The sequence below is a fragment of the Hyla sarda genome, unplaced genomic scaffold (genome assembly GCF_029499605.1).
Source record: "Hyla sarda isolate aHylSar1 unplaced genomic scaffold, aHylSar1.hap1 scaffold_497, whole genome shotgun sequence".
Classification (NCBI taxonomy): domain Eukaryota; kingdom Metazoa; phylum Chordata; class Amphibia; order Anura; family Hylidae; genus Hyla; species Hyla sarda.
In genome coordinates, this window is record NW_026610508.1 from 124,330 (window position 1) to 143,890 (window position 19,561).

Genomic DNA, 19,561 nt, shown 5'->3' on the forward strand with positions numbered 1-19,561 from the left:
GGGCCCCTGTCTTGCTGCTTAGCAATAATGGTATGGGTTTAGGTTCTGCTGTGTGTACTGGTGGTTGACTGCCCCCCAGCCCAGAGTGTGCATGGAAAATTGTCTGGCAGCCTCCCTGACAGCAAGCAGTGATAGTGCCCATGAAGGGCACCTTGTTGGGCCCGCCCCTTTCACGGTTATCGCTTCTCGGCCTTTTGGCTAAGATCAAGTGTAGTATCTGTTCTTATCAGTTTAATATCTGATACGTCCCCTATCTGGGGACCATATATTAAATGGATTTTTGAGAACGGGGGCCGATTTCGAAGCTTGCTTCCGTCGCCCTATGCATTGACCCGATATGGCAGTATCTTCGGGTACAGTGCACCACCCCCTTACAGGGTTAAAAAGAAAGATTCCTACTTTCATTGCTACCTGCTTGCTGGCTAGCCAGCTAGCCAGCCCTGTGGGCCTTGCTGCTGCTGCAGCCAAAAAACAAAAGGTGGTGCTGCTGCTGCTTCTGCTGCTTCTGCTTCTGCTTGTGTCTGGCCGCTGTTGGAGCGTCCAGGCACAGGACTTCTGCTGCTGCTGACTAAACGGCCTCCTTAATTGGATCATTTGAGTAGCCAGCACACCTGTGCAGGTAGGGCATGACATGATAGGCAGCTGCCTTGATAGCGGGTGGGTGCTGAATGTTCCTAATTGACAAAATAAGATTAATGCTTATGAAGAAATATAAAATCTCATCCCTTCCCCAATATCGCGCCACACCCCTACCCCTTAATTCCCTGGTTGAACTTGATGGACATATGTCTTTTTTCGACCGTACTAACTATGTAACTATGTAACATAACATGGGGGGGGGGGGGGGTCTCCTGGCTGTTCACACAGGTGTGTCATTGCTGTACATTGACCATGCATTGCTTCTGTGGTATTGCAAAGGCAAAGACAAATGCTTCCAGCCATCCATTGCACTAATGGATTGGTCATCAGCTGGCTGTCTATGTCCCGCATCAATATAGACCAAAGTACAGAGGGTTAGGCTATGCTATTGTGCACCTACCTGATGCATCAGAAGGTGCGAGGCCCTTGCTAAATTCTGTGCACAGACTTTGAGATCTATACTTTAGACTGTATCTAAACCTGCTCCAACATGGACTGACATTCTGGCCACTTTCAGCCGATGCGACTTGTCTGTCGCTGAACAGTCGCTTTTTATGTATTCAGCACCTATGTATAATGTTGTAAAAATGCTCTAGAAGCTAAAGTCGCAGAAATGTCACACATATTTGGCCTGCAACTTTCTGTGCGACAAATTCAGACAGGAAAAATCAGTATAAATCCTTAGAAAATTATCCCCCAGTGTCTCCATCTGCTGGCGGTATTGAATAAGCATTGCTGCACTGATGGGGTATGCATTAGACGAAAAAAAAGAAGAAAAAGAAGAATAATACGCCCAGAAAAGAGGCGAAAAGGAGAAAAACGTAAAAAAACGTGAAAAAAAAGTAAGAGGAAGAGAAGGGAAAAAAAGGTGGAAATGGGTTTAAAAGTGATTTCGGCGGAGAAATATATATATATATATATATATATATATATATATATATATATATACGCGCACACACACACATATATATAAACGTATTCTCCGTTGAGATATTGCAGCCGCTGCTGTGTCCAGGCCCAGGAGCCTTAGCACTGTGCTGTGATGTCACTCAATACCACTGACATCACTAGGTGTAAACAACATCTCTCCTTTGCTGTGTATGTGACTATGGAGCTGTTTGGTGATGTCGTCTATTATGGCCTTCATAGAAGCAACAGGAGATTGTTGCATCCATCTAGAACCCTCAGAACTACAGTGCTATGATGTCACTCACTTCCACAGGCCTTGCAGAGTGTAAACAACAACAACCCAGCTTTGTTGTGTATGTAACCATAGGGATTTGTGATGTCACCTAGAACCTTCACAGCAGCGACAGCTTTATGAGGAGCATCAGCACTGCTCTGCCTGAGCAGAACCATCACCGCCATAGGTTGTCAAATAACCCGGGTTTAACCCACACAGGTAAGTCCAATGGGGTGCAGGCATGTCCTCTATGCTTACAGCTTCCCGTGGGTGTTGGTTTGATACCGTTTGGGGACAGCCAAGGAGGCATCTGCAGGCAACAAAGGTAGGTGTGTGCTTGTGTGTGTGTTTCCTATGCAGATCCTAAGCCCAGTGTCACATGCAAGTAGGAGGAGTAAGAAGGGTTCCTGGCAAATCCGGGTTATGGATTGCATTTAAAAAGGCCCCGTGGGAGTGCAATGGGCCCCTGTCTTGCTGCTTAGCAATAATGGTATGGGTTTAGGTTCTGCTGTGTGTACTGGTGGTTGACTGCCCCCCAGCCCAGAGTGTGCATGGAAAATTGTCTGGCAGCCTCCCTGACAGCAAGCAGTGATAGTGCCCATGAAGGGCACCTTGTTGGGCCCGCCCCTTTCACGGTTATCGCTTCTCGGCCTTTTGGCTAAGATCAAGTGTAGTATCTGTTCTTATCAGTTTAATATCTGATACGTCCCCTATCTGGGGACCATATATTAAATGGATTTTTGAGAACGGGGGCCGATTTCGAAGCTTGCTTCCGTCGCCCTATGCATTGACCCGATATGGCAGTATCTTCGGGTACAGTGCACCACCCCCTTACAGGGTTAAAAAGAAAGATTCCTACTTTCATTGCTACCTGCTTGCTGGCTAGCCAGCTAGCCAGCCCTGTGGGCCTTGCTGCTGCTGCAGCCAAAAAACAAAAGGTGGTGCTGCTGCTGCTTCTGCTGCTTCTGCTTCTGCTTGTGTCTGGCCGCTGTTGGAGCGTCCAGGCACAGGACTTCTGCTGCTGCTGACTAAATGGCCTCCTTAATTGGATCATTTGAGTAGCCAGCACACCTGTGCAGGTAGGGCATGACATGATAGGCAGCTGCCTTGATAGCGGGTGGGTGCTGAATGTTCCTAATTGACAAAATAAGATTAATGCTTATGAAGAAATATAAAATCTCATCCCTTCCCCAATATCGCGCCACACCCCTACCCCTTAATTCCCTGGTTGAACTTGATGGACATATGTCTTTTTTCGACCGTACTAACTATGTAACTATGTAACATAACATGGGGGGGGGGGGAGGGGGGGGGGGTCTCCTGGCTGTTCACACAGGTGTGTCATTGCTGTACATTGACCATGCATTGCTTCTGTGGTATTGCAAAGGCAAAGACAAATGCTTCCAGCCATCCATTGCACTAATGGATTGGTCATCAGCTGGCTGTCTATGTCCCGCATCAATATAGACCAAAGTACAGAGGGTTAGGCTATGCTATTGTGCACCTACCTGATGCATCAGAAGGTGCGAGGCCCTTGCTAAATTCTGTGCACAGACTTTGAGATCTATACTTTAGACTGTATCTAAACCTGCTCCAACATGGACTGACATTCTGGCCTACTTTCAGCCGATGCGACTTGTCTGTCGCTGAACAGTCGCTTTTTATGTATTCAGCACCTATGTATAATGTTGTAAAAATGCTCTAGAAGCTAAAGTCGCAGAAATGTCACACATATTTGGCCTGCAACTTTCTGTGCGACAAATTCAGACAGGAAAAATCAGTATAAATCCTTAGAAAATTATCCCCCAGTGTCTCCATCTGCTGGCGGTATTGAATAAGCATTGCTGCACTGATGGGGTATGCATTAGACGAAAAAAAAAGAAGAAAAAGAAGAATAATACGCCCAGAAAAGAGGCGAAAAGGAGAAAAACGTAAAAAAACGTGAAAAAAAAGTAAGAGGAAGAGAAGGGAAAAAAAGGTGGAAATGGGTTTAAAAGTGATTTCGGCGGAGAAATATATATATATATATATATATATATATATATATATATATACGCGCACACACACACATATATATAAACGTATTCTCCGTTGAGATATTGCAGCCGCTGCTGTGTCCAGGCCCAGGAGCCTTAGCACTGTGCTGTGATGTCACTCAATACCACTGACATCACTAGGTGTAAACAACATCTCTCCTTTGCTGTGTATGTGACTATGGAGCTGTTTGGTGATGTCGTCTATTATGGCCTTCATAGAAGCAACAGGAGATTGTTGCATCCATCTAGAACCCTCAGAACTACAGTGCTATGATGTCACTCACTTCCACAGGCCTTGCAGAGTGTAAACAACAACAACCCAGCTTTGTTGTGTATGTAACCATAGGGATTTGTGATGTCACCTAGAACCTTCACAGCAGCGACAGCTTTATGAGGAGCATCAGCACTGCTCTGCCTGAGCAGAACCATCACCGCCATAGGTTGTCAAATAACCCGGGTTTAACCCACACAGGTAAGTCCAATGGGGTGCAGGCATGTCCTCTATGCTTACAGCTTCCCGTGGGTGTTGGTTTGATACCGTTTGGGGACAGCCAAGGAGGCATCTGCAGGCAACAAAGGTAGGTGTGTGCTTGTGTGTGTGTTTCCTATGCAGATCCTAAGCCCAGTGTCACATGCAAGTAGGAGGAGTAAGAAGGGTTCCTGGCAAATCCGGGTTATGGATTGCATTTAAAAAGGCCCCGTGGGAGTGCAATGGGCCCCTGTCTTGCTGCTTAGCAATAATGGTATGGGTTTAGGTTCTGCTGTGTGTACTGGTGGTTGACTGCCCCCCAGCCCAGAGTGTGCATGGAAAATTGTCTGGCAGCCTCCCTGACAGCAAGCAGTGATAGTGCCCATGAAGGGCACCTTGTTGGGCCCGCCCCTTTCACGGTTATCGCTTCTCGGCCTTTTGGCTAAGATCAAGTGTAGTATCTGTTCTTATCAGTTTAATATCTGATACGTCCCCTATCTGGGGACCATATATTAAATGGATTTTTGAGAACGGGGGCCGATTTCGAAGCTTGCTTCCATCGCCCTATGCATTGACCCGATATGGCAGTATCTTCGGGTACAGTGCACCACCCCCTTACAGGGTTAAAAAGAAAGATTCCTACTTTCATTGCTACCTGCTTGCTGGCTAGCCAGCTAGCCAGCCCTGTGGGCCTTGCTGCTGCTACAGCCAAAAAACAAAAGGTGGTGCTTCTGCTGCTTCTGCTTCTGCTTGTGTCTGGCCGCTGTTGGAGCGTCCAGGCACAGGACTTCTGCTGCTGCTGACTAAACGGCCTCCTTAATTGGATCATTTGAGTAGCCAGCACACCTGTGCAGGTAGGGCATGACATGATAGGCAGCTGCCTTGATAGCGGGTGGGTGCTGAATGTTCCTAATTGACAAAATAAGATTAATGCTTATGAAGAAATATAAAATCTCATCCCTTCCCCAATATCGCGCCACACCCCTACCCCTTAATTCCCTGGTTGAACTTGATGGACATATGTCTTTTTTCGACCGTACTAACTATGTAACTATGTAACATAACATGGGGGGGGGGGGGGGTCTCCTGGCTGTTCACACAGGTGTGTCATTGCTGTACATTGACCATGCATTGCTTCTGTGGTATTGCAAAGGCAAAGACAAATGCTTCCAGCCATCCATTGCACTAATGGATTGGTCATCAGCTGGCTGTCTATGTCCCGCATCAATATAGACGAAAGTACAGAGGGTTAGGCTATGCTATTGTGCACCTACCTGATGCATCAGAAGGTGCGAGGCCCTTGCTAAATTCTGTGCACAGACTTTGAGATCTATACTTTAGACTGTATCTAAACCTGCTCCAACATGGACTGACATTCTGGCCTACTTTCAGCCGATGCGACTTGTCTGTCGCTGAACAGTCGCTTTTTATGTATTCAGCACCTATGTATAATGTTGTAAAAATGCTCTAGAAGCTAAAGTCGCAGAAATGTCACACATATTTGGCCTGCAACTTTCTGTGCGACAAATTCAGACAGGAAAAATCAGTATAAATCCTTAGAAAATTATCCCCCAGTGTCTCCATCTGCTGGCGGTATTGAATAAGCATTGCTGCACTGATGGGGTATGCATTAGACGAAAAAAAAGAAGAAAAAGAAGAATAATACGCCCAGAAAAGAGGCGAAAAGGAGAAAAACGTAAAAAAACGTGAAAAAAAAGTAAGAGGAAGAGAAGGGAAAAAAAGGTGGAAATGGGTTTAAAAGTGATTTCGGCGGAGAAATATATATATATATATATATATATATATATATATATATATATACGCGCACACACACACATATATATAAACGTATTCTCCGTTGAGATATTGCAGCCGCTGCTGTGTCCAGGCCCAGGAGCCTTAGCACTGTGCTGTGATGTCACTCAATACCACTGACATCACTAGGTGTAAACAACATCTCTCCTTTGCTGTGTATGTGACTATGGAGCTGTTTGGTGATGTCGTCTATTATGGCCTTCATAGAAGCAACAGGAGATTGTTGCATCCATCTAGAACCCTCAGAACTACAGTGCTATGATGTCACTCACTTCCACAGGCCTTGCAGAGTGTAAACAACAACAACCCAGCTTTGTTGTGTATGTAACCATAGGGATTTGTGATGTCACCTAGAACCTTCACAGCAGCGACAGCTTTATGAGGAGCATCAGCACTGCTCTGCCTGAGCAGAACCATCACCGCCATAGGTTGTCAAATAACCCGGGTTTAACCCACACAGGTAAGTCCAATGGGGTGCAGGCATGTCCTCTATGCTTACAGCTTCCCGTGGGTGTTGGTTTGATACCGTTTGGGGACAGCCAAGGAGGCATCTGCAGGCAACAAAGGTAGGTGTGTGCTTGTGTGTGTGTTTCCTATGCAGATCCTAAGCCCAGTGTCACATGCAAGTAGGAGGAGTAAGAAGGGTTCCTGGCAAATCCGGGTTATGGATTGCATTTAAAAAGGCCCCGTGGGAGTGCAATGGGCCCCTGTCTTGCTGCTTAGCAATAATGGTATGGGTTTAGGTTCTGCTGTGTGTACTGGTGGTTGACTGCCCCCCAGCCCAGAGTGTGCATGGAAAATTGTCTGGCAGCCTCCCTGACAGCAAGCAGTGATAGTGCCCATGAAGGGCACCTTGTTGGGCCCGCCCCTTTCACGGTTATCGCTTCTCGGCCTTTTGGCTAAGATCAAGTGTAGTATCTGTTCTTATCAGTTTAATATCTGATACGTCCCCTATCTGGGGACCATATATTAAATGGATTTTTGAGAACGGGGGCCGATTTCGAAGCTTGCTTCCATCGCCCTATGCATTGACCCGATATGGCAGTATCTTCGGGTACAGTGCACCACCCCCTTACAGGGTTAAAAAGAAAGATTCCTACTTTCATTGCTACCTGCTTGCTGGCTAGCCAGCTAGCCAGCCCTGTGGGCCTTGCTGCTGCTGCAGCCAAAAAACAAAAGGTGGTGCTTCTGCTGCTTCTGCTTCTGCTTGTGTCTGGCCGCTGTTGGAGCGTCCAGGCACAGGACTTCTGCTGCTGCTGACTAAACGGCCTCCTTAATTGGATCATTTGAGTAGCCAGCACACCTGTGCAGGTAGGGCATGACATGATAGGCAGCTGCCTTGATAGCGGGTGGGTGCTGAATGTTCCTAATTGACAAAATAAGATTAATGCTTATGAAGAAATATAAAATCTCATCCCTTCCCCAATATCGCGCCACACCCCTACCCCTTAATTCCCTGGTTGAACTTGATGGACATATGTCTTTTTTCGACCGTACTAACTATGTAACTATGTAACATAACATGGGGGGGGGGGGGGGTCTCCTGGCTGTTCACACAGGTGTGTCATTGCTGTACATTGACCATGCATTGCTTCTGTGGTATTGCAAAGGCAAAGACAAATGCTTCCAGCCATCCATTGCACTAATGGATTGGTCATCAGCTGGCTGTCTATGTCCCGCATCAATATAGACGAAAGTACAGAGGGTTAGGCTATGCTATTGTGCACCTACCTGATGCATCAGAAGGTGCGAGGCCCTTGCTAAATTCTGTGCACAGACTTTGAGATCTATACTTTAGACTGTATCTAAACCTGCTCCAACATGGACTGACATTCTGGCCTACTTTCAGCCGATGCGACTTGTCTGTCGCTGAACAGTCGCTTTTTATGTATTCAGCACCTATGTATAATGTTGTAAAAATGCTCTAGAAGCTAAAGTCGCAGAAATGTCACACATATTTGGCCTGCAACTTTCTGTGCGACAAATTCAGACAGGAAAAATCAGTATAAATCCTTAGAAAATTATCCCCCAGTGTCTCCATCTGCTGGCGGTATTGAATAAGCATTGCTGCACTGATGGGGTATGCATTAGACGAAAAAAAAGAAGAAAAAGAAGAATAATACGCCCAGAAAAGAGGCGAAAAGGAGAAAAACGTAAAAAAACGTGAAAAAAAAGTAAGAGGAAGAGAAGGGAAAAAAAGGTGGAAATGGGTTTAAAAGTGATTTCGGCGGAGAAATATATATATATATATATATATATATATATATATATATATATATACGCGCACACACACACATATATATAAACGTATTCTCCGTTGAGATATTGCAGCCGCTGCTGTGTCCAGGCCCAGGAGCCTTAGCACTGTGCTGTGATGTCACTCAATACCACTGACATCACTAGGTGTAAACAACATCTCTCCTTTGCTGTGTATGTGACTATGGAGCTGTTTGGTGATGTCGTCTATTATGGCCTTCATAGAAGCAACAGGAGATTGTTGCATCCATCTAGAACCCTCAGAACTACAGTGCTATGATGTCACTCACTTCCACAGGCCTTGCAGAGTGTAAACAACAACAACCCAGCTTTGTTGTGTATGTAACCATAGGGATTTGTGATGTCACCTAGAACCTTCACAGCAGCGACAGCTTTATGAGGAGCATCAGCACTGCTCTGCCTGAGCAGAACCATCACCGCCATAGGTTGTCAAATAACCCGGGTTTAACCCACACAGGTAAGTCCAATGGGGTGCAGGCATGTCCTCTATGCTTACAGCTTCCCGTGGGTGTTGGTTTGATACCGTTTGGGGACAGCCAAGGAGGCATCTGCAGGCAACAAAGGTAGGTGTGTGCTTGTGTGTGTGTTTCCTATGCAGATCCTAAGCCCAGTGTCACATGCAAGTAGGAGGAGTAAGAAGGGTTCCTGGCAAATCCGGGTTATGGATTGCATTTAAAAAGGCCCCGTGGGAGTGCAATGGGCCCCTGTCTTGCTGCTTAGCAATAATGGTATGGGTTTAGGTTCTGCTGTGTGTACTGGTGGTTGACTGCCCCCCAGCCCAGAGTGTGCATGGAAAATTGTCTGGCAGCCTCCCTGACAGCAAGCAGTGATAGTGCCCATGAAGGGCACCTTGTTGGGCCCGCCCCTTTCACGGTTATCGCTTCTCGGCCTTTTGGCTAAGATCAAGTGTAGTATCTGTTCTTATCAGTTTAATATCTGATACGTCCCCTATCTGGGGACCATATATTAAATGGATTTTTGAGAACGGGGGCCGATTTTGAAGCTTGCTTCCGTCGCCCTATGCATTGACCCGATATGGCAGTATCTTCGGGTACAGTGCACCACCCCCTTACAGGGTTAAAAAGAAAGATTCCTACTTTCATTGCTACCTGCTTGCTGGCTAGCCAGCTAGCCAGCCCTGTGGGCCTTGCTGCTGCTGCAGCCAAAAAACAAAAGGTGGTGCTGCTGCTGCTTCTGCTGCTTCTGCTTCTGCTTGTGTCTGGCCGCTGTTGGAGCGTCCAGGCACAGGACTTCTGCTGCTGCTGACTAAATGGCCTCCTTAATTGGATCATTTGAGTAGCCAGCACACCTGTGCAGGTAGGGCATGACATGATAGGCAGCTGCCTTGATAGCGGGTGGGTGCTGAATGTTCCTAATTGACAAAATAAGATTAATGCTTATGAAGAAATATAAAATCTCATCCCTTCCCCAATATCGCGCCACACCCCTACCCCTTAATTCCCTGGTTGAACTTGATGGACATATGTCTTTTTTCGACCGTACTAACTATGTAACTATGTAACATAACATGGGGGGGGGGGGGGGGGTCTCCTGGCTGTTCACACAGGTGTGTCATTGCTGTACATTGACCATGCATTGCTTCTGTGGTATTGCAAAGGCAAAGACAAATGCTTCCAGCCATCCATTGCACTAATGGATTGGTCATCAGCTGGCTGTCTATGTCCCGCATCAATATAGACCAAAGTACAGAGGGTTAGGCTATGCTATTGTGCACCTACCTGATGCATCAGAAGGTGCGAGGCCCTTGCTAAATTCTGTGCACAGACTTTGAGATCTATACTTTAGACTGTATCTAAACCTGCTCCAACATGGACTGACATTCTGGCCTACTTTCAGCCGATGCGACTTGTCTGTCGCTGAACAGTCGCTTTTTATGTATTCAGCACCTATGTATAATGTTGTAAAAATGCTCTAGAAGCTAAAGTCGCAGAAATGTCACACATATTTGGCCTGCAACTTTCTGTGCGACAAATTCAGACAGGAAAAATCAGTATAAATCCTTAGAAAATTATCCCCCAGTGTCTCCTTCTGCTGGCGGTATTGAATAAGCATTGCTGCACTGATGGGGTATGCATTAGACGAAAAAAAAGAAGAAAAAGAAGAATAATACGCCCAGAAAAGAGGCGAAAAGGAGAAAAACGTAAAAAAACGTGAAAAAAAAGTAAGAGGAAGAGAAGGGAAAAAAAGGTGGAAATGGGTTTAAAAGTGATTTCGGCGGAGAAATATATATATATATATATATATATATATATATATATACGCGCACACACACACATATATATAAACGTATTCTCCGTTGAGATATTGCAGCCGCTGCTGTGTCCAGGCCCAGGAGCCTTAGCACTGTGCTGTGATGTCACTCAATACCACTGACATCACTAGGTGTAAACAACATCTCTCCTTTGCTGTGTATGTGACTATGGAGCTGTTTGGTGATGTCGTCTATTATGGCCTTCATAGAAGCAACAGGAGATTGTTGCATCCATCTAGAACCCTCAGAACTACAGTGCTATGATGTCACTCACTTCCACAGGCCTTGCAGAGTGTAAACAACAACAACCCAGCTTTGTTGTGTATGTAACCATAGGGATTTGTGATGTCACCTAGAACCTTCACAGCAGCGACAGCTTTATGAGGAGCATCAGCACTGCTCTGCCTGAGCAGAACCATCACCGCCATAGGTTGTCAAATAACCCGGGTTTAACCCACACAGGTAAGTCCAATGGGGTGCAGGCATGTCCTCTATGCTTACAGCTTCCCGTGGGTGTTGGTTTGATACCGTTTGGGGACAGCCAAGGAGGCATCTGCAGGCAACAAAGGTAGGTGTGTGCTTGTGTGTGTGTTTCCTATGCAGATCCTAAGCCCAGTGTCACATGCAAGTAGGAGGAGTAAGAAGGGTTCCTGGCAAATCCGGGTTATGGATTGCATTTAAAAAGGCCCCGTGGGAGTGCAATGGGCCCCTGTCTTGCTGCTTAGCAATAATGGTATGGGTTTAGGTTCTGCTGTGTGTACTGGTGGTTGACTGCCCCCCAGCCCAGAGTGTGCATGGAAAATTGTCTGGCAGCCTCCCTGACAGCAAGCAGTGATAGTGCCCATGAAGGGCACCTTGTTGGGCCCGCCCCTTTCACGGTTATCGCTTCTCGGCCTTTTGGCTAAGATCAAGTGTAGTATCTGTTCTTATCAGTTTAATATCTGATACGTCCCCTATCTGGGGACCATATATTAAATGGATTTTTGAGAACGGGGGCCGATTTCGAAGCTTGCTTCCGTCGCCCTATGCATTGACCCGATATGGCAGTATCTTCGGGTACAGTGCACCACCCCCTTACAGGGTTAAAAAGAAAGATTCCTACTTTCATTGCTACCTGCTTGCTGGCTAGCCAGCTAGCCAGCCCTGTGGGCCTTGCTGCTGCTGCAGCCAAAAAACAAAAGGTGGTGCTGCTGCTGCTTCTGCTGCTTCTGCTTCTGCTTGTGTCTGGCCGCTGTTGGAGCGTCCAGGCACAGGACTTCTGCTGCTGCTGACTAAACGGCCTCCTTAATTGGATCATTTGAGTAGCCAGCACACCTGTGCAGGTAGGGCATGACATGATAGGCAGCTGCCTTGATAGCGGGTGGGTGCTGAATGTTCCTAATTGACAAAATAAGATTAATGCTTATGAAGAAATATAAAATCTCATCCCTTCCCCAATATCGCGCCACACCCCTACCCCTTAATTCCCTGGTTGAACTTGATGGACATATGTCTTTTTTCGACCGTACTAACTATGTAACTATGTAACATAACATGGGGGGGGGGGGGGGTCTCCTGGCTGTTCACACAGGTGTGTCATTGCTGTACATTGACCATGCATTGCTTCTGTGGTATTGCAAAGGCAAAGACAAATGCTTCCAGCCATCCATTGCACTAATGGATTGGTCATCAGCTGGCTGTCTATGTCCCGCATCAATATAGACCAAAGTACAGAGGGTTAGGCTATGCTATTGTGCACCTACCTGATGCATCAGAAGGTGCGAGGCCCTTGCTAAATTCTGTGCACAGACTTTGAGATCTATACTTTAGACTGTATCTAAACCTGCTCCAACATGGACTGACATTCTGGCCTACTTTCAGCCGATGCGACTTGTCTGTCGCTGAACAGTCGCTTTTTATGTATTCAGCACCTATGTATAATGTTGTAAAAATGCTCTAGAAGCTAAAGTCGCAGAAATGTCACACATATTTGGCCTGCAACTTTCTGTGCGACAAATTCAGACAGGAAAAATCTGTATAAATCCTTAGAAAATTATCCCCCAGTGTCTCCATCTGCTGGCGGTATTGAATAAGCATTGCTGCACTGATGGGGTATGCATTAGACGAAAAAAAAGAAGAAAAAGAAGAATAATACGCCCAGAAAAGAGGCGAAAAGGAGAAAAACGTAAAAAAACGTGAAAAAAAAGTAAGAGGAAGAGAAGGGAAAAAAAGGTGGAAATGGGTTTAAAAGTGATTTCGGCGGAGAAATATATATATATATATATATATATATATATATATATATACGCGCACACACACACATATATATAAGCGTATTCTCCGTTGAGATATTGCAGCCGCTGCTGTGTCCAGGCCCAGGAGCCTTAGCACTGTGCTGTGATGTCACTCAATACCACTGACATCACTAGGTGTAAACAACATCTCTCCTTTGCTGTGTATGTGACTATGGAGCTGTTTGGTGATGTCGTCTATTATGGCCTTCATAGAAGCAACAGGAGATTGTTGCATCCATCTAGAACCCTCAGAACTACAGTGCTATGATGTCACTCACTTCCACAGGCCTTGCAGAGTGTAAACAACAACAACCCAGCTTTGTTGTGTATGTAACCATAGGGATTTGTGATGTCACCTAGAACCTTCACAACAGCGACAGCTTTATGAGGAGCATCAGCACTGCTCTGCCTGAGCAGAACCATCACCGCCATAGGTTGTCAAATAACCCGGGTTTAACCCACACAGGTAAGTCCAATGGGGTGCAGGCATGTCCTCTATGCTTACAGCTTCCCGTGGGTGTTGGTTTGATACCGTTTGGGGACAGCCAAGGAGGCATCTGCAGGCAACAAAGGTAGGTGTGTGCTTGTGTGTGTGTTTCCTATGCAGATCCTAAGCCCAGTGTCACATGCAAGTAGGAGGAGTAAGAAGGGTTCCTGGCAAATCCGGGTTATGGATTGCATTTAAAAAGGCCCCGTGGGAGTGCAATGGGCCCCTGTCTTGCTGCTTAGCAATAATGGTATGGGTTTAGGTTCTGCTGTGTGTACTGGTGGTTGACTGCCCCCCAGCCCAGAGTGTGCATGGAAAATTGTCTGGCAGCCTCCCTGACAGCAAGCAGTGATAGTGCCCATGAAGGGCACCTTGTTGGGCCCGCCCCTTTCACGGTTATCGCTTCTCGGCCTTTTGGCTAAGATCAAGTGTAGTATCTGTTCTTATCAGTTTAATATCTGATACGTCCCCTATCTGGGGACCATATATTAAATGGATTTTTGAGAACGGGGGCCGATTTCGAAGCTTGCTTCCGTCGCCCTATGCATTGACCCGATATGGCAGTATCTTCGGGTACAGTGCACCACCCCCTTACAGGGTTAAAAAGAAAGATTCCTACTTTCATTGCTACCTGCTTGCTGGCTAGCCAGCTAGCCAGCCCTGTGGGCCTTGCTGCTGCTGCAGCCAAAAAACAAAAGGTGGTGCTGCTGCTGCTTCTGCTGCTTCTGCTTCTGCTTGTGTCTGGCCGCTGTTGGAGCGTCCAGGCACAGGACTTCTGCTGCTGCTGACTAAATGGCCTCCTTAATTGGATCATTTGAGTAGCCAGCACACCTGTGCAGGTAGGGCATGACATGATAGGCAGCTGCCTTGATAGCGGGTGGGTGCTGAATGTTCCTAATTGACAAAATAAGATTAATGCTTATGAAGAAATATAAAATCTCATCCTTCCCCAATATCGCGCCACACCCCTACCCCTTAATTCCCTGGTTGAACTTGATGGACATATGTCTTTTTTCGACCGTACTAACTATGTAACTATGTAACATAACATGGGGGGGGGGGGGGTCTCCTGGCTGTTCACACAGGTGTGTCATTGCTGTACATTGACCATGCATTGCTTCTGTGGTATTGCAAAGGCAAAGACAAATGCTTCCAGCCATCCATTGCACTAATGGATTGGTCATCAGCTGGCTGTCTATGTCCCGCATCAATATAGACCAAAGTACAGAGGGTTAGGCTATGCTATTGTGCACCTACCTGATGCATCAGAAGGTGCGAGGCCCTTGCTAAATTCTGTGCACAGACTTTGAGATCTATACTTTAGACTGTATCTAAACCTGCTCCAACATGGACTGACATTCTGGCCTACTTTCAGCCGATGCGACTTGTCTGTCGCTGAACAGTCGCTTTTTATGTATTCAGCACCTATGTATAATGTTGTAAAAATGCTCTAGAAGCTAAAGTCGCAGAAATGTCACACATATTTGGCCTGCAACTTTCTGTGCGACAAATTCAGACAGGAAAAATCAGTATAAATCCTTAGAAAATTATCCCCCAGTGTCTCCATCTGCTGGCGGTATTGAATAAGCATTGCTGCACTGATGGGGTATGCATTAGACGAAAAAAAAGAAGAAAAAGAAGAATAATACGCCCAGAAAAGAGGCGAAAAGGAGAAAAACGTACAAAAACGTGAAAAAAAAGTAAGAGGAAGAGAAGGGAAAAAAAGGTGGAAATGGGTTTAAAAGTGATTTCGGCGGAGAAATATATATATATATATATATATATATATATATATATATATATATACGCGCACACACACACATATATATAAACGTATTCTCCGTTGAGATATTGCAGCCGCTGCTGTGTCCAGGCCCAGGAGCCTTAGCACTGTGCTGTGATGTCACTCAATACCACTGACATCACTAGGTGTAAACAACATCTCTCCTTTGCTGTGTATGTGACTATGGAGCTGTTTGGTGATGTCGTCTATTATGGCCTTCATAGAAGCAACAGGAGATTGTTGCATCCATCTAGAACCCTCAGAACTACAGTGCTATGATGTCACTCACTTCCACAGGCCTTGCAGAGTGTAAACAACAACAACCCAGCTTTGTTGTGTATGTAACCATAGGGATTTGTGATGTCACCTAGAACCTTCACAGCAGCGACAGCTTTATGAGGAGCATCAGCACTGCTCTGCCTGAGCAGAACCATCACCGCCATAGGTTGTCAAATAACCCGGGTTTAACCCACACAGGTAAGTCCAATGGGGTGCAGGCATGTCCTCTATGCTTACAGCTTCCCGTGGGTGTTGGTTTGATACCGTTTGGGGACAGCCAAGGAGGCATCTGCAGGCAACAAAGGTAGGTGTGTGCTTGTGTGTGTGTTTCCTATGCAGATCCTAAGCCCAGTGTCACATGCAAGTAGGAGGAGTAAGAAGGGTTCCTGGCAAATCCGGGTTATGGATTGCATTTAAAAAGGCCCCGTGGGAGTGCAATGGGCCCCTGTCTTGCTGCTTAGCAATAATGGTATGGGTTTAGGTTCTGCTGTGTGTACTGGTGGTTGACTGCCCCCCAGCCCAGAGTGTGCATGGAAAATTGTCTGGCAGCCTCCCTGACAGCAAGCAGTGATAGTGCCCATGAAGGGCACCTTGTTGGGCCCGCCCCTTTCACGGTTATCGCTTCTCGGCCTTTTGGCTAAGATCAAGTGTAGTATCTGTTCTTATCAGTTTAATATCTGATACGTCCCCTATCTGGGGACCATATATTAAATGGATTTTTGAGAACGGGGGCCGATTTCGAAGCTTGCTTCCGTCGCCCTATGCATTGACCCGATATGGCAGTATCTTCGGGTACAGTGCACCACCCCCTTACAGGGTTAAAAAGAAAGATTCCTACTTTCATTGCTACCTGCTTGCTGGCTAGCCAGCTAGCCAGCCCTGTGGGCCTTGCTGCTGCTGCAGCCAAAAAACAAAAGGTGGTGCTGCTGCTGCTTCTGCTGCTTCTGCTTCTGCTTGTGTCTGGCCGCTGTTGGAGCGTCCAGGCACAGGACTTCTGCTGCTGCTGACTAAATGGCCTCCTTAATTGGATCATTTGAGTAGCCAGCACACCTGTGCAGGTAGGGCATGACATGATAGGCAGCTGCCTTGATAGCGGGTGGGTGCTGAATGTTAATAATTGACAAAATAAGATTAATGCTTATGAAGAAATATAAAATCTCATCCTTCCCCAATATCGCGCCACACCCCTACCCCTTAATTCCCTGGTTGAACTTGATGGACATATGTCTTTTTTCGACCGTACTAACTATGTAACTATGTAACATAACATGGGGGGGGGGGGGGGGGGTCTCCTGGCTGTTCACACAGGTGTGTCATTGCTGTACATTGACCATGCATTGCTTCTGTGGTATTGCAAAGGCAAAGACAAATGCTTCCAGCCATCCATTGCACTAATGGATTGGTCATCAGCTGGCTGTCTATGTCCCGCATCAATATAGACCAAAGTACAGAGGGTTAGGCTATGCTATTGTGCACCTACCTGATGCATCAGAAGGTGCGAGGCCCTTGCTAAATTCTGTGCACAGACTTTGAGATCTATACTTTAGACTGTATCTAAACCTGCTCCAACATGGACTGACATTCTGGCCTACTTTCAGCCGATGCGACTTGTCTGTCGCTGAACAGTCGCTTTTTATGTATTCAGCACCTATGTATAATGTTGTAAAAATGCTCTAGAAGCTAAAGTCGCAGAAATGTCACACATATTTGGCCTGCAACTTTCTGTGCGACAAATTCAGACAGGAAAAATCAGTATAAATCCTTAGAAAATTATCCCCCAGTGTCTCCATCTGCTGGCGGTATTGAATAAGCATTGCTGCACTGATGGGGTATGCATTAGACGAAAAAAAAGAAGAAAAAGAAGAATAATACGCCCAGAAAAGAGGCGAAAAGGAGAAAAACGTAAAAAAACTTGAAAAAAAAGTAAGAGGAAGAGAAGGGAAAAAAAGGTGGAAATGGGTTTAAAAGTGATTTCGGCGGAGAAATATATATATATATATATATATATATATATATATATATATATACGCGCACACACACACATATATATAAACGTATTCTCCGTTGAGATATTGCAGCCGCTGCTGTGTCCAGGCCCAGGAGCCTTAGCACTGTGCTGTGATGTCACTCAATACCACTGACATCACTAGGTGTAAACAACATCTCTCCTTTGCTGTGTATGTGACTATGGAGCTGTTTGGTGATGTCGTCTATTATGGCCTTCATAGAAGCAACAGGAGATTGTTGCATCCATCTAGAACCCTCAGAACTACAGTGCTATGATGTCACTCACTTCCACAGGCCTTGCAGAGTGTAAACAACAACAACCCAGCTTTGTTGTGTATGTAACCATAGGGATTTGTGATGTCACCTAGAACCTTCACAGCAGCGACAGCTTTATGAGGAGCATCAGCACTGCTCTGCCTGAGCAGAACCATCACCGCCATAGGTTGTCAAATAACCCGGGTTTAACCCACACAGGTAAGTCCAATGGGGTGCAGGCATGTCCTCTATGCTTACAGCTTCCCGTGGGTGTTGGTTTGATACCGTTTGGGGACAGCCAAGGAGGCATCTGCAGGCAACAAAGGTAGGTGTGTGCTTGTGTGTGTGTTTCCTATGCAGATCCTAAGCCCAGTGTCACATGCAAGTAGGAGGAGTAAGAAGGGTTCCTGGCAAATCCGGGTTATGGATTGCATTTAAAAAGGCCCCGTGGGAGTGCAATGGGCCCCTGTCTTGCTGCTTAGCAATAATGGTATGGGTTTAGGTTCTGCTGTGTGTACTGGTGGGTGACTGCCCCCCAGCCCAGAGTGTGCATGGAAAATTGTCTGGCAGCCTCCCTGACAGCAAGCAGTGATAGTGCCCATGAAGGGCACCTTGTTGGGCCCGCCCCTTTCACGGTTATCGCTTCTCGGCCTTTTGGCTAAGATCAAGTGTAGTATCTGTTCTTATCAGTTTAATATCTGATACGTCCCCTATCTGGGGACCATATATTAAATGGATTTTTGAGAACGGGGGCCGATTTCGAAGCTTGCTTCCGTCGCCCTATGCATTGACCCGATATGGCAGTATCTTCGGGTACAGTGCACCACCCCCTTACAGGGTTAAAAAGAAAGATTCCTACTTTCATTGCTACCTGCTTGCTGGCTAGCCAGCTAGCCAGCCCTGTGGGCCTTGCTGCTGCTGCAGCCAAAAAACAAAAGGTGGTGCTGCTGCTGCTTCTGCTGCTTCTGCTTCTGCTTGTGTCTGGCCGCTGTTGGAGCGTCCAGGCACAGGACTTCTGCTGCTGCTGACTAAATGGCCTCCTTAATTGGATCATTTGAGTAGCCAGCACACCTGTGCAGGTAGGGCATGACATGATAGGCAGCTGCCTTGATAGCGGGTGGGTGCTGAATGTTCCTAATTGACAAAATAAGATTAATGCTTATGAAGAAATATAAAATCTCATCCCTTCCCCAATATCGCGCCACACCCCTACCCCTTAATTCCCTGGTTGAACTTGATGGACATATGTCTTTTTTCGACCGTACTAACTATGTAACTATGTAACATAACATGGGGGGGGGGGGGTCTCCTGGCTGTTCACACAGGTGTGTCATTGCTGTACATTGACCATGCATTGCTTCTGTGGTATTGCAAAGGCAAAGACAAATGCTTCCAGCCATCCATTGCACTAATGGATTGGTCATCAGCTGGCTGTCTATGTCCCGCATCAATATAGACCAAAGTACAGAGGGTTAGGCTATGCTATTGTGCACCTACCTGATGCATCAGAAGGTGCGAGGCCCTTGCTAAATTCTGTGCACAGACTTTGAGATCTATACTTTAGACTGTATCTAAACCTGCTCCAACATGGACTGACATTCTGGCCTACTTTCAGCCGATGCGACTTGTCTGTCGCTGAACAGTCGCTTTTTATGTATTCAGCACCTATGTATAATGTTGTAAAAATGCTCTAGAAGCTAAAGTCGCAGAAATGTCACACATATTTGGCCTGCAACTTTCTGTGCGACAAATTCAGACAGGAAAAATCAGTATAAATCCTTAGAAA

General features: G+C 46.2%; 9 non-coding genes across 9 annotated transcripts; all 9 read left to right on the forward strand.

Annotated features, from left to right (window-relative positions):
* Nucleotides 1-178: 178 nt before the first annotated feature.
* On the forward strand, nt 179-369 carry LOC130337548 (U2 spliceosomal RNA). Its single transcript, XR_008878408.1, has one exon. It is a non-coding gene; the product is annotated as a U2 spliceosomal RNA (small nuclear RNA).
* Nucleotides 370-2,460: 2,091 nt separating this feature from the next.
* LOC130337549 (U2 spliceosomal RNA) lies at nt 2,461-2,651 on the forward strand. The gene has a single exon (XR_008878409.1). It is a non-coding gene; the product is annotated as a U2 spliceosomal RNA (small nuclear RNA).
* A 2,098-nt stretch (nt 2,652-4,749) lies between these two features.
* Nucleotides 4,750-4,940, forward strand: LOC130337464 (U2 spliceosomal RNA). The gene has a single exon (XR_008878342.1). It is a non-coding gene; the product is annotated as a U2 spliceosomal RNA (small nuclear RNA).
* Nucleotides 4,941-7,021: 2,081 nt separating this feature from the next.
* On the forward strand, nt 7,022-7,212 carry LOC130337476 (U2 spliceosomal RNA). The gene has a single exon (XR_008878353.1). It is a non-coding gene; the product is annotated as a U2 spliceosomal RNA (small nuclear RNA).
* Nucleotides 7,213-9,295: 2,083 nt separating this feature from the next.
* On the forward strand, nt 9,296-9,486 carry LOC130337457 (U2 spliceosomal RNA). The gene has a single exon (XR_008878335.1). It is a non-coding gene; the product is annotated as a U2 spliceosomal RNA (small nuclear RNA).
* A 2,086-nt stretch (nt 9,487-11,572) lies between these two features.
* Nucleotides 11,573-11,763, forward strand: LOC130337551 (U2 spliceosomal RNA). The gene has a single exon (XR_008878411.1). It is a non-coding gene; the product is annotated as a U2 spliceosomal RNA (small nuclear RNA).
* Nucleotides 11,764-13,849: 2,086 nt separating this feature from the next.
* On the forward strand, nt 13,850-14,040 carry LOC130337552 (U2 spliceosomal RNA). The gene has a single exon (XR_008878413.1). It is a non-coding gene; the product is annotated as a U2 spliceosomal RNA (small nuclear RNA).
* Nucleotides 14,041-16,130: 2,090 nt separating this feature from the next.
* On the forward strand, nt 16,131-16,321 carry LOC130337553 (U2 spliceosomal RNA). The gene has a single exon (XR_008878414.1). It is a non-coding gene; the product is annotated as a U2 spliceosomal RNA (small nuclear RNA).
* Nucleotides 16,322-18,413: 2,092 nt separating this feature from the next.
* LOC130337554 (U2 spliceosomal RNA) lies at nt 18,414-18,604 on the forward strand. Its single transcript, XR_008878415.1, has one exon. It is a non-coding gene; the product is annotated as a U2 spliceosomal RNA (small nuclear RNA).
* The last annotated feature ends 957 nt before the right edge of the window (nt 18,605-19,561 follow it).